At 44.7% G+C, this 17,577-nt stretch overlaps 3 pseudogenes across 1 annotated transcript; all 3 read right to left on the bottom strand.

Moving 5' to 3' along the window:
• Positions 1–6,119: 6,119 nt before the first annotated feature.
• On the bottom strand, positions 6,120–8,823 carry LOC128585804 (macrophage-capping protein-like; annotated as a pseudogene).
• Positions 7,218–8,235, bottom strand: LOC128585807 (ras-related protein Rab-9A-like; annotated as a pseudogene).
• A 7,886-nt stretch (positions 8,824–16,709) lies between the features above and the next one.
• On the bottom strand, positions 16,710–17,270 carry LOC128585812 (ubiquitin-conjugating enzyme E2 L3-like; annotated as a pseudogene). Its single transcript, XR_008380114.1, has one exon. The product of XR_008380114.1 is annotated as a ubiquitin-conjugating enzyme E2 L3-like (transcript).
• Positions 17,271–17,577: the final 307 nt, after the last annotated feature.

Raw genomic sequence — 17,577 nt, 5'->3', positions numbered from 1 at the left:
GGACCTGTAGTCCCAGCTACTTGGGAGGGTGAGGCAAGAGAATCACTTAAGCCCAAGAGTTTGAGGTTATGCTGTGAGCTGTGATGCCACAGCACTCTACCGAGGGTGACAAAGTGAGACGCTGTCTCAAGAAAAAAAAAGTATAATGAATGGTAAAGAAGTTGTTCACAGTTTTTTTTTTTTTTTTTTTTGTGGGGGATTATTCATCTATTTATCTCTCTATTTCACTATTATCGTAAAAACACTTGACATAACTTTACACTTGTTTTAAGTATACATTACATTATTGCACAGCAGATTTCTAGAACCTTTTCATCTTGCATGAATGTAACTTACGTCTCTTGAACAACTTTTTCACCCTCTGCTAGCAGCTATCATTATACTTTCTGTTCCTATGAGTTTAATTACTTTAGATACCTCATATAAGTTGAATCATACAATACTCATCTTTTTGTAGTTGGCTTAGTTCAGATATCAGAGTGTCCTCAAGGTTCATCCATGTTGTAGCATAAGACAGTTCCCTTCCTCTAAAAGGCTGAATAATATTGCATTGCATGTATACATACTGTATTTTTTTATTTGTTCATCTCCTGATAGGCTCTTGGGTTGTTTCCAAGTGAATATGAGTATGCAAATATCTCTTCAAGATCTTGTTTTCAATTCTTTAGAATATGTACCCAGAAGTGGGATTGCAGTGTCATACGTTAGATCTATTTTAATTTTTTGAGAAACCTCCATGCTGTTTTCCATAGTTGGCTGCACCATTTTACAACCCTATGAACAGTGTGCAAATATTTCAGCATCTTCACCCATACTTGTTGTATTTTGTTTTAAAAAATGTATTTAATAGCCAGGCATGGTAACAGGCGCCTGTAGTCCCAGCTACTCAGGAGGCCAAGGCAAGAGAATCACCTAAACCCAGGAGTTGGAGGTTGCTGTGAGTTGTGATGTCATGGCACTCTACCAAGGGTGATAAAGTGAGACTCTGTCTCTAAAAAAAAAAAAAATTAAAAATGTATTTAATTAATTAATTTTTTGAGACAGAGTCTCACTCTGTGGCCCACGGTAGAGTGCAGTAGCATCATAGCTCATAGAAACTTTAAATTTTTGGGCTCAAGAAATCCTCTTGCCTCAGCCTTCTGAGTAGCTGGGACTACAGACTCCAGCCACTACACCTAGATAGTTTTTTCTATTTTTAGTAGAGACGGATCTCGCTCTTTCTCAGGCTGATCTTGAACTACTTAGTTCAAGGGATCCTCCTGCCTAGGCCTCCCAGAGTGCTGTGATTATAGGAGTGTAAACATATTTTGAAATCAAGAAGTATGAGGTGGGGGCAGTGCCTGTGGCTCAAAGGAGTAGGGCACTGGCCCTGTATGCTGGAGGTGGAGGGTTTAAACCCAGCTCTGACCAAAAACTAAAAAAAAAAAAAGAAAAAACGGTGGCTCACGCCTGTAATCCTAGCACTGTGGGAGGCCAAGGCTGGTGGATTGCTTGAGCTCAGGAGTTCAAGACTAGCCTGAGCAAAAGTGGGACCCCATTCTCTACTAAAAATGGAAAAACTGAGGCAAGAGGATTGCTTGAACCCAAGATTTGGAGGTTGCTGTGAGCTATGATGTCACGGCACTATACCCAGGGTGACAGTTAAAAAAAAAAAGTATAAAGTCTCAGCTGGGCACAGTGGCTCATGCCTGTAATCCTAGCACTCTGGGAGGCTTAGGAGGGTGGATTGTCTGAGTTCACTGGTTCAAGACCATCCTGAGCCAGAGCAAGCCCTCATCTCTAAAAATAGCTGGGTGTTGTGGTGGGTGCCTATAGTCCCAGCTACTTGGGAGGCTGAGGCAAAAGAATCACTTAAGCTCAAGAGTTTGAGGTTGCTGTGAGCTGTGATGGTATTGCACTCAACAGGGGGCAACAAAGTGAGACTCTGTCTCAAAAGAAAAAAAAAATTCCATTGGTGTGTTGTATTTTTGTTTTCATTTTTTCAAGATATTTTATAATTTCCCTTGTGATTTCTTCTTTGACCCATTGGTTGTTCAAGAGTGTGTTGTGCAATTTCCACGTATTCGTGAATTTTCCAGTTTTCATTCTGCTATTGATTTCTAGTTTCTTTTTTTTTTTTTTGGTAGAGACAGAGTCTCACTTTATGGCCCTCGGTAGAGTGCCATGGCATCACACAGCTCACAGCAACCTCCAACTCCTGGGCTTAAGCGATTCTCTTGCCTCAGCCTCCCGAGTAGCTGGGACTACAGGCGCCTGCCACAACGCCCAGCTATTTTTTGGTTGCAGTTCAGCCGGGGCCGGGTTTGAACCCGCCACCCTCAGTATATGGGGCCGGCGCCTTACCGACTGAGCCACAGGCGCCGCCCCCTGATTTCTAGTTTCATTCCATTGTGATCAGAAAAGATACTTGGTATGATTTCAATCTTAAAGTTGTTAAGGCTTGTTATGTGACCTAATATATAATCTTTCCTGGAGAACATTCTGTGTGAGATTAAGAAGGATGTGTGTTCTGTTGCTGTCAGCTGGAATATCCTACATGTTTAGATTCAGTCAATCTGCAGTGTCCTTCAAGTTGTCTGCTTCCTTATTGATCTTCCATCTGGTTGTTCTATCATACATACATATTTTAATGAATGATGGAGGGTATCAAATCATTATAGTGTTTAGATTTCACTGAACAAACATTTAAAAGAATGTTAGATTTTTTAAAAATGTTGCAACATCTAAAACACTTCAGAAGTTGCACTCTTTGCAATGATTTAAACATGATGAAAAATCTTAGCTGTTGACATAAAAAATGTGCAAGGAATAGTTTTTTTTGATAGAGTCTCACTTTGTTGCCCCTTTATAGAGTACTGTGGTGTCATAGCTCACAGCAACCTCAAACTCTTGGGCTCTAGTGATTCTCTTGCCTCAGCCTCCAAGTAGCTGGGACTACAGGTGCCTGCCACAACGCCTGGCTATTTTTAGAGACAGGGTCTCGCTCTTGCTTAGTCTGGTCTTGAACTCCTGAGCTCAGGCAATCCACTCACCTCAGCCTCCCAGAGTGCTAGGATTACAGGTGTGACCCACCGTGCCCAGCCTGGAATTAAATAGTTTAAAAAACTTCCTCTAGGGAGAGCCCCGAATCAAAGCCTATGAAGATAGAATACACCTTAAAGAACAGAAGGGCTACCAGCAATACAGAGTGAGCGTTACTTAGAAAAGCTAGGCTCCAGAAGAGAAAAGCTAACTACAGAAGAGCTAGGCTCCAGCCAAGTAAAACGTGGTCTCTCAAGGAGGCAGACATGGTCTTGGGGACAGGGCTGGTGTTGGGGAGGCATAAGCTGAGCTGGAACAGGATGCAGGACAGTGGCAGGCCTGGGAAAGGGGTGAGCAGGGATGATGGCAGGTGCCAAGGCCTTGGGGTGGTGGAGGAAGCGGAGCCTAGAAGCCTAGGGTGTGGGGGATCTCATGGATAATCCTGGAGGCAATTCAGATCGAGCCACCCTTCCAGCCTCCTCCAATGACCAGTTCCTCAGTCATTTTCTAGTCCTCCACAGTATACTTGCTCCCTCTCATGCCACTCAGCATCCTCATTTTTCCTTTCAAAAGGATACAGTGGCCAGGTGTGGTGGCTCATGCTTGTAATTCCAGCAATTTGGAGGCTGAGACAGGAGGATTGCTTGAGGGCTGGGTTTGAGACCAGCCTGGGCAATATAGTGAGACCCCCATCTCTCTATATAAACAAATAAACAAACATAAAAGGAGAGGGAAGGTATGAGGGAAATGTTATCTCTATTAGAGAACAGAGAAAGACTCTTAGGAGGGGTGAGGGAGGAGCTGGTTGTGGATGGGTCAATACCAGCCCTGTCCCCAAGACCATGTCTGTCTCCTTGAGAGACCATGTGTTACTTGGCTGGAGCCAAGACAAATCTGTTCCACCAAGATTTTAGAACAGCTGGCAAGAAATAGGCAGGTGTGTGATTCCAGTTAGAAGCTTGTTGCGCGGGGATCGAAGCTTAAGCCCAGAGCTCTGGAGAGGAAGCTGAACAACAGTGGAGGTCAAAGGCCTTTTAACAGCAGCCAGGGCTTTGGCTTCAGGGCCTGGAGCCAGAGAGGTTCCAGTGGAGAAAAAGCTGTCACTGCAGTGTCATCGGCTCATGCTGAGGCTCCACCGGAGTGTCAGGGCTGCTGAAGGGCAGGTCATTCTTGCCCAGGATCCTGGGACCAGACAGCCTGAGCAAAGCGGGGCAGAGGGGCCAGTAGCAGGCCTCTGCAAGGGTCCCATGGCGGCTGAGAGGGCTCCAGGGCCTTGCACTGGCCAGGCCTAATGTCTAGCCCACTTGGGGCTGGGGTGATGTAAGCCCAGTAAGTTGTGCTGGTCAAACCCATCTGTAGCCACACCTGCCATGGCTTCATGTTAGGGTAAGGAACCTAAAACTATCCGCATCAGGTAATCTGACACGAAATCTATGTCAGATTTTGTACTTCCTATTAATTTGGTTTTGTTTTCCATTTAGAGTCCTAGCAGAGTTCTTTTTGAAAAACTAAACAATATTTCTGCTTGTCCAACGTTAAAGCTTTTTGTTTGTTTTCTAGAGACAGTATCGCGCTCTGTCATCCATGCTGGAGTGCAGTGGTGGTCAATCATACCTCACTGCAGCCTCAAACTCTTGGGCTCAAGTGACCTTATTGTCTCAGCCTCCTGAGTAACTGGGACTACAGGTGTGTGCCATGCTCCAGGCCAAAATTTTTGGTTTTTGCATTTATTGTTGTCTGGGCTTGTCTCAAACTCCTGGGCTCAAGCGATTCTCCTGCCTCAGCCTCCCAAAGCCCTGGGAATACAGGCATGAGCCACCATGCTTGCCCAATGTTAAAAGTTTCACACTTACACATCCAAGGTTTATGTGGTCCTTCTGACACCCCTGTGAGATAAGAATCATGACCCACATTTTACAGATGAAGACATCAAGGCTCAGAGGGGTGATGTGACCTATCCAAGGACACACTACTGGCAACCAGGAGACCTGCGACTCAGACCCCACCTTTTACTGACTCTGGGCGGACTGCCCAAAGGGTAGAGGCTCCTGTTGAACATTGGCCCCAGTAACTATGGAGGACCAACAGCGCCGCCTAGAGGCCCTGCATGGTGACTGTGTTGTTTCTGCTGGGGGCACATTCATTCATAAAGAATAAATAAAGCACCTTGCATGTGTCACACACAGTAGATGCTACAGCAAAATGAATGAAAATAGGTATGCTTCCTGATTTTATAGAGCTTGCAGTTTCAAGGGAAAGTCAGCAAATAGTCACAGATCACACAAAAAAGTGGATAATTACAAACTGAGATAACTTCTGAAGGATCACATTTGTAGAATTTTTTTTTTCCTTATCCCATCTTACAGCTGAGACATTGTAGGAACTTTTTTTTTTTTGAGACAGTCTCACTTTGTTGACCTCGGTAGAGTGCTGTAGTGTCATAGCTCACAACAATCTCAAACTCCTGGGCTCAAGTGATGCTCTTGCCTCAGCCTCCCCAAGTAGGATTACAGGCGCCTGCCACAACAACTGGCTATTTTTTTAGATATGGGTTCTTGTTCTGGCTCAGGCTGGTGTCAAACTCATGATCTCAGGCAATCCACCCAACTTGGCCTTCCAAAGAGCTAGGATTACAGGCATGAGCCAGTATACCCGGCCTGTAGGAACTTTTAATAAAGAAAACCGACCTTGCTTTGGTGTAGAGAGTCTCCTTGTAGAAGTAACATCTTGAGCTGAGCAGAAATTACCTTGACAAAGGGAGAAGGGCTTCTCAGATAGAGGGAGACTATCATGTTTGGCAGGAAACCACTGAAGGTTTTTTTTTTTTTTTTAGCAATGTGAATATGTGTGTGTGTCCATGTGATATAATCAGATTTGCATTTGGGAAAGGGGATGGAGAGGGGCAGAGTAGATGCAAAGAGACTAGTTAGGAGGCAAAAATAGTAACTAATTTTTTCTCATTAGCTCAGAGAGGGCTGGGGAAAGCACTCATCTTCTTTACTGAACATCTGCAGGGGGCCAATAGCACTGCCCAGCTGCCAGAGGAGAAAAAAGCAGGAGGCGGGTAGGGGGAGCAGTGGGCAGGGAGATGAGCACCCTCATTTCCAGTCCTTGAAGAAGTGCTTGAAGGTGAGACTCTCATGGCCCTGGGGCAGAATCTCTATCTGAGAGTTTGGGGCATACCACATGCAGGAGATGAAGCCCTTGGCCACTGGAAGGGCTGCCTACTGCTCCTTCTTGTTAGCTTTTCACCCCTTCCAGATGTAGATCTTACCATAGAGCCCATTATCTAGCAGGAAACGGTCATCAGGTATCAGCAGCTTGAGGGCAAAAGGGCTGGAATTGGCCACCTTGGAGAGGTTCATCTCTCCAGTGGTATCAGAGACCTTGTACAGAGCTGTAGCCTGGGTTTTGTCTGGTCACTTTGAGGTTTTCCTCAGGATTGCCCTCCTTCAGAGCAGGCTTGGGGCCCAGGACCTGGATCATTTCAGTGGGCTCCTCCCCATTGGTGACAATTTCCACCTGGGCCTTGCCCTGTGGCTCACTATCCCGGGTGGCCAGCGCCAGGCCCCTCGCCTCCCTCTGTTCCAGGATATTGGGCTTTATATCACGCCAGGTGAAGACGTTCTAGCCCAGGTCCAGGGTGAAGCAGTTTCCAGTGTTGAAGCTGTCCCAGCACAGCGCCTGCTCAGTGGCATGGATATTCTTCTTCCCCTTCACCTGGTAGAGTTTCTTCTTCTTATTTTATTATTATTATTATTTTTGGAGACAGAGTCTCACTTTATCACCCTCGGTAGAGTGCTGTGGTGTCAAAGCTCACAGCAACCTTAAACTTTTGGGCTAAAGTGATCCTCTTGCCTCAGCCTCCCGAGTAGCTGGGACACAACAGATGCCTGACACAACACCTGGCTATTTTTTTTTGCATTAGATTTTAATCTTTAATATCCAACAGTATTGCTTTAGGAAAGTTTTTCCATGAACCAAGAATACAATGCTCATTACATAAAAATACACACACATAAAAAGTAGTTCTCCAATTTCCCAGGAAAAAAATCCAAGTATAACCTCTAGAATAGTCAAGTTTTTTGTTTTAATTATAATTAAAGTCTTGGTCATCTCTTACTAGCTCTGTAACTTACATATTTAAATTAAAGAAACATTATTAGACAACCATTACAATTTATAAATGTAAGGTGCCATTATTAAGTGAATACATTCCTCTGTAAGTGGATGTTTCCCTTCTCCCACCAACTGATGAAGCAGCAATATACATTAGTTTACGTTTATTAGTAGATGATATGCTGCTGCAAATGTTAATTCTCTCTCCTCCATGTTGATTTTGTGTATACATCTCATTAATAATCAACAACAAGATGAGCTAGGCTTGGGCTTTCGGTGAAGATTGATGGTGTCTGTCTGAATCAAGTGATCTGACCTATCTTCAGTAGCAAAAACTCTCCGAACTGCTTCCTCAAAGGCTGCTGTGACATTTGTGGCATCTTTTGCACTTCTTTCAAAGTAAGGATAGTCACCGTTGTCCCTGTACCAGGCCTGGGCTTCTTCTGTAGATACCTGCTGTTCATTTATGTCAATCTTGTTACCAAAATCACAAAAGGAAAGCTTTCGGGCTCTTTCACATCTGCATAATATATGAATTCTTTCTTCCAGTTACTTAAGTTCTGGAAGCTTTGTGAATCATCAACACTAAAAGTAAGCAGGCAACAGTCAGAATCTCTGTAAAATGGTGTCCTCAGGTTTCGGAATCACTCTTGACCCGCTGTGTCCCAAATCTGCATGGTAACCAAATGTCCATCCACCTCCAAATCCTTATTTAAAAATTCCACACCTATTGTATGGAAGAGCTGGGTATCAAACTTATTAGTTACATATCTGTTCATAAGAGAACTCTTCCCAACTCCACCATCTCCAAGGAGAATTACTTTAAAAAGTGATGATTTTCCTGCCATTATTAATCTCAAGAACTTTGACTTCAGAACCCTTAATTGTTAATTTAAATGTTAAAACATCACTATCTCCTATAGACATTGAGAAGATTCACTCAGATGAGGAGGGAAAGGGTTTCATCACAATGACAGGTTCCTTACAGGAGTACGGGAAGTTTCTTGCGGCCACACGAAGGATGCCTCAGGGAGCTCTGGGCCAGCCTGTCTGGGTGCAGTGAAGTGGAAAGAGGGCCGTGGACCTGGCAGGCAGAAGGCTACAGTGGTGGCGCCACCCAGCTCCAGCTGCAGCTGCTCCTGTCAACATCTGGCTATTTTTAGAGACAGGGTCTCGCTGTGGCTCAGGCTATTCTCAAACCTGTGAGCTCAGGCAATCCACTTGTCTTGGCCTCCCAGAGCGCTAGGATTACAGGTGTGAGCCACTGGGCCTGGTTGGTAGAGTTTCTTGAATAGCTGCTGGGGTGCCGGGGGAAGTCTTGTGAAAGGCTGACTCTAGCCACTTTCCTGGTACTTGAGGCCATGTGGGAAGTAGCTCAGGAAGAGGTCAATCTCATCGCCCTGCACCTCACGGTGCTGCACAGGTTGCTCCCACGCAGGGTGTGGAGGCACACGGCCAGCACCTCACAGCTCACCCTGGGATGACTGCTGGCCTATCCATGGGCAGATGAGAGAGCTCTTCCTGGCTATAGTGCAGCACTGGGTAGGAATCCCCTGAGAAGATGCCCTGGTTCTCTTGTGGTACAGGCACTGGCTTCAGCTTTTCCACCTGCCACACATGCAGGTTGGGAATCTGCACTGAGGCTGGGAACAGAGTGCCACTTTGGGGGATGGGCATGTACATGCTGTTTCCAGATCTGCCTACTCCTTGCTGGATGGCTCTGGGCTAATAACTTATTTTTATTGAATGGTTACTCCATTTTGGGTGCTATTCTGAGTATTTTGTAAGTATTAACTCCCTGAGCCCCACAACCCCATGAAGTAGGGTTATTATTTTCATTTTACAGATGAGAAGACCAAAGCACAGAGAAGTTACTTAAGTTGCTGATTTTATTTTATTTTATTTTATTTATTTATTTTTAGAGGCAGAGTCTTACTTTGTCCCCCTCGGTAAAGCTCTGTGGCATCACAACTCACAGCAACCTCCAGCTTTTGGGTTTAGGCAATTCTTCTGCCTCAGCCTCCCGAGTAGCTGGGACCACAAGTGCCTGTCACAACGCCCGGCTATTTTTTGTTGCAGTTTGGCCAGGGCTGGGTTTGTACCTGCCACCCTCGGTATATGGGGCCAGTGCCTTACTCACTGAGCTACAGGAGCCACCCAAGTTGCTGATTTTATTTTATTTATTTATTTTTTTATTTTGAGACAGAGTCTCACTATGTTGCCTTCAGTAGAGAGATATGGTGTCACAGCTCACAGCAACCTCCAACTCCTGGGCTTAAGCAATTCTCTTGCCTCAGCCTCCCAAGTAGCTGGGACACACAGGCGCCCGACACAACGCCTGGCCATTTTTTTGTTGCATTTGTCACTGTTGTTTAGCTGGCCCGGGCCGGATTCGAACCCACCAACCTCAGTGTACGTGGCTGGCGCCATAACCTCTGTGCTATTTTAGAGCTACTGCTCTTAATGACAAATTGTCTCCTGTGTGCCACTGTGGTGGTGACTCATTCATTTAGTCAGCACACACTTGTCATAGTGCTCACTATGGGCCATGCATTGTTCTGCCTCTGCCCTCCCAGGGTTTACAATCTAGTCGGGCAGAGACATGTGATCAGTAAACTGACAAGGAAATGATACAATGTATAGAGGAAAAAGAAAGCAAGACAGGGCACAGCCAAACCTGAGAAGTGGGACTGGTGGGAGATGTAATAAGAGGACACACTTGGGAGAAGAACAGGGGGCACAGCAGTCAGGATGGACTGGATCTAATGGATCAGAGAGGAAGGTGTCCACGTGGCTTGCAGGTATCTGGCTGCTGCCAGCAGAATAGGCATGCCAGTCACTGACACAGGGAGCACTGGAAGAGGCCCATTCATTTACTATCTATCTATCTACTTACTTTGTGGGAGGAAAGGAGGTGTGCGGATATTGCAAGTCAAGTTTCAGGCATCCCTTCGAGACAGTCATGGGTGATGTCAAGAAGGTAGCAGGATATCCACATCTAGAGTTCAGGACTTCGGAGGGCAGGGCTGGATTGGAGATTTGGGAGTCAAACCTAAGAGCTTTCCATGGACAAGCATGGAGTGAGAAGAGAAGAGGGTCTGTTTTAAAAGGCATCTGAAGACCAGGTGTGGTGGCTCACCCCTGTAATCTCAGCACTCTGGGAGGCTGAGGCAGGTGGATTGCCTCAGCTCACGGGTTCAAGACCGGTCTCAGCTACTGCGAGGCCCTAAAAATAGCCAGGTGTTGTGGCGGGTGCCTGTAGTGCAGCTACAGGGCGTTTGAGGCAAGAGGATCGCTTGAGCCCAAGAGTTTAAAGTTGCTGTGAGTGGTGGTGATGCCACGGCATTCTACCAAGTCAAATTTGACAGTGGGGGTTGAACATGTTTTTATTTCAGACAGTTATCTTATGGGCTCCCAGGAAGATGAGGAAAATATTATATTTACACTTACTATTTTCCTCACCCCACTGTACCAGTTTCTGATAGTTATATTTACAAATTTCAGCGTGTACAGTATACATTCTGTTTTGCAATCAATATTTTCATGTAAATTTAGCCTTAGCTCTCTGCATTCAGTGTTCACAAACAGGCTGGCTTCTTCTTTTCTGCATCTTTTATTTGATTCATTATTTGGTTGGTTGTATGTCAAAGAGCTCTTGTCTTATGTATTCTCTGAGTTCTTTTGTTTTTGTTTTTTTTTTTTTTGTAGAGACAGAGTCTCACTTTATGGCCCTTGGTAGAGTGCTGTGGCCTCACACAGCTCACAGCAACCTCCAACTCCTGGGCTTAAGCGATTCTCTTGCCTCAGCCTCCCAAGCAGCTGGGACTACAGGCGCCCGCCACAACGCCCAGCTATTTTTTGGTTGCAGTTTGGCCGGGGCCAGGTTTGAACCCGCCACTCTTGGTATATGGGGCCGGCGCCTTACCGACTGAGCCACAGGCGCCGCCCTCAAGCCATTAATATTTATTGAAATAATTGATAAGTGTGGTAGTGTTCTAGTCATCTTATTTTGTGCGAGTCCATTGCTTAGTTTTATCTTTTGCATCAGTGTGGAGGTTAGGTTCTATCCTTTAATTTCTGAGTTTTTACTTTGCTGCTGATCCATTGTGATGGTCAGTGTGTAGAACAGGTTGAAGTATTTCCTGTAGAGCTGGTCTTGTTGTGGCGAATTTCCTCAATGTTTGTATATCCGTAAATGATTTGACTTCTCCGTCAATTTATTTATTTTTTATTTTTATTTTTTTAGAGACAACAGTCTCACTTTATGGCCCTCTGTAGAGTGCTGTGGCCTCACGCAGCTCACAGCAACCTCCAACTCCTGGGCTTAAGCGATTCTCTTGCCTCAGCCTCTCGAGCAGCTGGGACTACAGGCATCCGCCACAACGCTCAGCTATTTTTTGGTTGCAGTTTGGCGGGGGCCGGGTTTGAACCCGCCACCCTCGGCATATGGGGCCTGCGCCTTACCGACTGAGCCACAGGCGCCGCCCTCTCCATCAATTTTAAAGCTTAGCTTAGCAGGGTACAGAATTATGGGCTGGGAATTGTTCTGTTTAAGTAGATTAAAGGTAGATGACCATTGTCTTCTTGCTTGGAAAGTTTCATTAGAGAAATCTGCAGTCACTCTGATGGATTTGCCCCTGTAGGTCAACTGGCGCTTACTTCTGGCAGCTTGCAGAATTTTTTCTTTTGTCTTGACTTTGGGCAGGTTCATCACAATGTGTCTTGGAGAAGCTCAGTTAGAGTTGAAGTGACCTGGGGTCTGATATCCCTCTGAAAGCAGTGTGTCAGAATCTTTGGTGATATTTGGGAAATTTTCTTTTATAATATTCTCTAGTATGGCTTCCATTCCTCTGGGGCATTCTTCTTCCCCTTCTGGGATTCCTATAACTCGTATGTTAGAACGCTTCATAAGGTCCCATAATTCTGACAGTGAACGTTCTGCTTTCTCTCTCTTCTTTTCTGCCTCTTTTACTATCTGAGTTATCTCAAGAACTTTGTCTTCTACCTCTGAAATTCTTTCTTCTGCATGGTCTAACCTGTGTCTGATACTTTCCATAGCATCTTTAAGTTCCCTAATTGACTGCTTCAGTTCCTTCAGCTCTGCTATATCCTTTCTATATTCTTCATATTGTTCATCTCTTATTTGATTCTGTTTTTGGATTTCCTTTTGGTTATTTTCCACTTTATTAGCAATTTCCTTCATTGTTTCCATCATTTCCTTCATTGTTTTCATCATGTGTATTCTAAATTCCCTTTCTGTCATTCCTAACATTTCTTTATTGGTGGAATCCTCTGCAGTAGCTACCTCATGGTCCCTTGGCGGGGTTGTTCTGGACTGGTTCTTCATGTTGCCTGGAGTTTTCTGCTGATTCTTCCTCATGAGTGATTTCTTTTATCTGTTTCCTTGCCCTAATTTTCCTTTCACTTCCTCTTGCTCTTTAAGTTCTCGTGCCTGTGGACTAAGGTTTCGATGAGTCCTTTTGGTATAGGACCAGAAGGATGAGAAGGCTGAAGAGCAAGAAGGGATGAAAGAAAGAAGGAAAGAACCAAAAGAAAATAGAGAAAGGAGAGGGGGTGGGTAAAAGGAATATTGACAAAAAGAAGAGAGGCACAGAAAGAGGGAGACAGAGCAATATAGGTGTACAGTAGGGTACTTTGCCACAACCTTAAAAAAAAAAAACCCAGCCTCTGGGGGTGCCCAGTTGGGTGGTTCCCTTGATGTCAGCAACTCTTTGCTAATCTGATCAGACACAGTACCCTACCTCCACCAAGTAGGGAGGAAAGACAAAAATGCTATAAATCAAACCAAAACAAGCAAACAGAATACTTTATGGGATAAAATTGGGTGAAAAACCAAATAATAGGGGTAGAAACACTAGCAAAAATGAAGTTCTAGTTATTGAAAAAGGCAGCAATGGGAAATTGTATTTATACTAGAAAACTGGAGAGAGAAAAGAAAAAATGTGTATGGAAAAGGTTGAAATTAAAAAACAAAACAACAACAACAACATCAAAATGAACAAAAAACAAACAAACAAAACAAAACAAGAAAACAATCCAAACGAAAGCCGTATATATATCTTGTTGAATATTGTCTGGGCAACAGGTGGTCTTCTGGAGTATGAGATGTTAATTACAATGCTGATACGACTGGAGGCCTCTGCTGATTTATCAAACCCCACAGGGTAGACATCCTAAGTTTCTCTTCAGCCCTCTTAAAAGGCACTTTAAGCTAAAAAAAAAAAAAAAAAAAAAAAGGCACTTTAAGCTTCTAAACTTGCTAAGCAGAAGCTTTCCCAGGAACGTGCTTGTCGCTGGAATCACTGGTAAAGTGGCTATCCACTTACCCAGTGTGCCAAAACTGGTCTCACTTACCTGAGGGTTAGGGCTGTAAGATGGCTCAGACCCCGCCTTTAGGCTGCTCAGTTGCTAGGTTACTAGGTCCCCAGATCCTTGAGGGCAACCTTGTTGGGGCAGTTCTCTCACAGTGGCTCCCTGTGGCCCACAGCCAAACACTATTAGCTCCGTCTGTCCGGCTCAGCAGCTCAGTCTGGGGTCCCAGACAACACCCAAAGTTCTCCGCACTCCCACTCAAGCTCTCCCCAAGGCAGTTCAACTGAGTGCCAAGTCCAAAAACACCAAAACAGTTCACAGGTAAGAGTCTCTCTGCTACTGGTTTGCAGTCTCTCTGCTACTGCACTTAACAGCTGTCGGCGGGATTAGACTGATGGAACACACGCGATTACTTGCCAGTTTTCCACTGTTTTTTTTGTCCTCCTCTTGGGGGTCCAGAAGTCTCTCGCTGACTCCCTGTATCCTCAAAGGGATGATTAAGGCAGATCCCACCAGCCAGAGATGCCTGGAGTCTTATCTCCCCAGACTCATGGTGCCCAGATGCAAGGAAGCTGTTACTCGGCCGCCATCTTGCTCTCTACCCCAGTCATAATTTTTTTTTTTTAGAGACAGTCTCACTTTGTCACCCTCGGTAGAGTGCTCTGGCGTTACAGCTCACAGCAACCTCCAACTCCTGGGTTTAGGTGATTCTCTTGCCTCAGCCTCTTGAGTAGCTGGGACTACAGGTGCCTGCCACAACGCCCGGCTATTTTTTTGTTGCAGTTTGGCCAGGGCTGGCAACCCTCGGTATATGGGGCCGGTGCCCTACTCACTGAGCCACAGGTGCCGCCCAAGTCATAGTTTTTTTTTTTTTCTTTTTTATTGTTAAATCATAGCTGTGCCAAATCATAGTTTTTTAAAAAATACCTTTAAAAAGTATTTAAGTAATAAAAGTAATACTTTTTTTAAAAAATAATTTTTTTTTTAAATACTTGTTTCCGTTTACTAAGAGTTTCTTTGGGATTTTGCACCTATAATTGTAACTCAGATTGGCTCTCAATTTTCCTATCTCATATGGTTCATCTCTGGTGTTGGTGTCTGGGGTGACCTACTTGGTACAGAGGATTGGCTGTGTGCAGCCAGTATCAAAATTAACAGTGGCTTGAATGAGGGAGAAGTTTATGTCTGTGTTCTGTACTATGTGGAGATTGATTGCCTAGGGCTCCTTTGGTGTTTCTGTTCAACCACCCCTACCTTGTATGTGTTGTAAGAAGACGAGGCTCAATGGAGAGAAAGAATATCCAAACACTGTGTTTAAAAGAGAAAAGGGGCAATGCCTGTAGCTCAGTGGTTAGGGTGCCGGCTACATACACTGGGGCTGGCAGGGTCAACCCAGCCTGGGCCAGCTAAACAACAATGATAACTATAACAACAACAACAAAAATAGCTGGGCGTTGTGGTGGGCGCCTGTAGTCTCACCTAAGGCAGGAGAATCACTTAAGCCCAAGAGTTGGAAGTTGCAGTGAGCTGTGATGCCATAGCACTTTACCAAGGGCGACATAGTAAGACTCTGTCTCAAAAAAAAAAAAAAAGAAAAGAAAAGAAAAGAAAACCATCACAGCTCACAGCAACCTCAAACTCCTGGGCTTAAGCAATTCTTTTGCCTCAGCCTCCCAAGTAGCTGGGACTACAGGTGCCTGCCACAACACCCGGCTATTTTTGTTGTTGTTTTTGTTGCAGTTGTTTAGTTGGCTGGGGCCAGGTTCGAACCCACCACCCTCTGTGTATGTGGCTGGTGCTGTAACTACTGTGCTACGGCGCCAAGCCTCTGTCTCAGCTGTCGCCCTGGGTAGAGTGCAGTGCGTCATAGCTTACAGCAACCTCCAACTCTTGGGCTTAAGCGAGACAGGCTCTCACTCTTGCTCAGGCTGGTCTGAAACTCCTGAGCTCAAGCAGTCACCCACCTTGGCATAGGTATGTGGCCTAATCCACTAGGATTACAGGAGTGAACCACCATAGCTGGCCTGTTTGTTTTATTTATTTTTATTTTTTATTTTATGAACTGCATGTATGATGGTGGTCTCATAAGATTATAATGAAACTAAAAAATTCCTATTGCCTAGTATTTGCTACACTATAATTTTATTGTTATTTTAGAGTGTGATCATTCTATTTATATAAAAAAGAGTTGACTGTAAAAGTCTCAGGAAGGTCCTTTAGTACATATTTCAGCAGGAGACATTGTTATCATAGAAGATGGCAGCTCCATGTTTGTTACTGCTTCTGAACACCTTCCAGGGGGACAAGATATGGAGGTGAAAGACGATGATCTGATATCACTAATCCTGACCATACATGTTAGGCCCAGACATGTATGTTTGTGTTTGAATCTAATTTATTTATTTTTATTTTTACATATACATGTGTTTATTAGGTTTATTTTATTTTTTTGAGACAGAGTCTCCCGGCCCCCCAACTCCAGGTAGAGTGCTGTAGCGTCACAGCTCACAGCAACCTCCAACTCCTGGGCTTAGGTGATTCTCTTGCCTCAGCTTCCCTAGTAGCAGGGACTATAGGCACCTGCCACAACGCCTGGCTATTTTTTGTTGCAGTTTAGCTGGGGCCGGGTTCGAACCCACCACCTTCGGTGTATGGGGCCAGCGCCCTAACCACTAAGCCACAGGCACTGCCCTGTTTATTTAATTTTTAATTAATTTTTTTTTTTTTTTTTTTGCAGTTTTTGGCCAGGGCGGGGTTTGAACCCACCACCTCTGGTATATTGGGCCAGCACTCTACTCCTTGAGCCACAGGCGCCACCCTTTATTTTTAATTTTTCTTTGTTGAGTTGATTTATATCACTGATCAATTTCTTTCTTTTTTCTTTTTTTCTTTTTTTTTTGCAGTTTTTGGCTGGAGCTGGGTTTGAACCCGCCACCTCCAGCATATGGGGTCGGCGCCCTACTCCTTTGAGCCACAGGCGCTGCCCTTGATCAATTTTTTTATGGTGTAGTTCTTAGCATTTTCCTTTTATTAGTCAATGTTGTCATTCATATATATAATTTTTTCTGAAAAGCTGCCTATTTTATTGTAATTAAAAATGTTTAATCTTAGATTTATCAAAAAGAACCCTGGTTAATATGATTTATGGGTGAGGGCCTTCAAAGTTATTTTGCTTTTGCTTTCTCCCAGTGCCCCAAGGCCATTACCAGTTTAGCTCCCTTTTTTTTTTTTTTTTTAGAACATCTTAAATTTTTAGTCCTTTCTCTACAGGTTAGCTAGACCACTTTTGATTAAGAAAACTGTAGAAAGTTAGTAACTGCCACAAGCGAACGTCAGGCGGTGGCACGTGTCAATTTTCCACAGAGTCCTGCTTTGCGGGGTGTCTGAATGCACTGCTCGCGGTCTCTGCTCACACTTGCTGGGATCAATCGTGGCAGATTTTAGTCCACAGGTCGCTTTTCCCCATATTTCTTTGTAAACTCTTCAGCATTCTTACAGAAATTTTTACGGTCCTTAGAGCATTCTTCAACTAGGTCAGCCCGTAGGGGGTGCTCAGGCTGAGGGTCATTCACCAGTGCTATGAGGGACTGGATTACTTGGTCGGTTTTGGTTGCTGGCTTCCAATTTCAGCACTAATTACTGGCAAACAGACCTGCCCCTTTTCATCGATGTTCGGGTGATAGATCTTTGTTTTAAATGTGATCTTCGGTGGCTTGAATGGGTCCTCTGCTGGAAAGTTGATTTAGATTCTTATCATATGGGGGGTTGTCTTTCATCAGCCTCCTGCTGGCCGCCATCTTGGATCTGGTGCTGCTGCTTTCGCAGCTAGCTCCATTTTTTATGTTAATTTCTTGGCTTGGGATTTTTGGAGCCATGCCAGCCATAACCATTTAGGCAGGCTCATGGTTAAAATTTCTCTAGGAATGGCGGTGCCCATAGCTCAGTGGTTAGGGTGCCAGCTACATACACCAGGACTGGCAGGGTTGAACCTAGCGTGGGCCAGGAAAACAATAATGACAACTGCAACCAAAAAACATAGCCGGGCATTGTGGTGGGCGCCCGTAGTCCCAGCTGCTTGGGAGGTTGAGGCAAGAGAATCTCTAA

This window comes from Nycticebus coucang, chromosome 5 (assembly GCF_027406575.1).
Source record: "Nycticebus coucang isolate mNycCou1 chromosome 5, mNycCou1.pri, whole genome shotgun sequence".
Taxonomy (NCBI): domain Eukaryota; kingdom Metazoa; phylum Chordata; class Mammalia; order Primates; family Lorisidae; genus Nycticebus; species Nycticebus coucang.
This window is presented reverse-complemented; position numbering and strand designations above follow the sequence as displayed.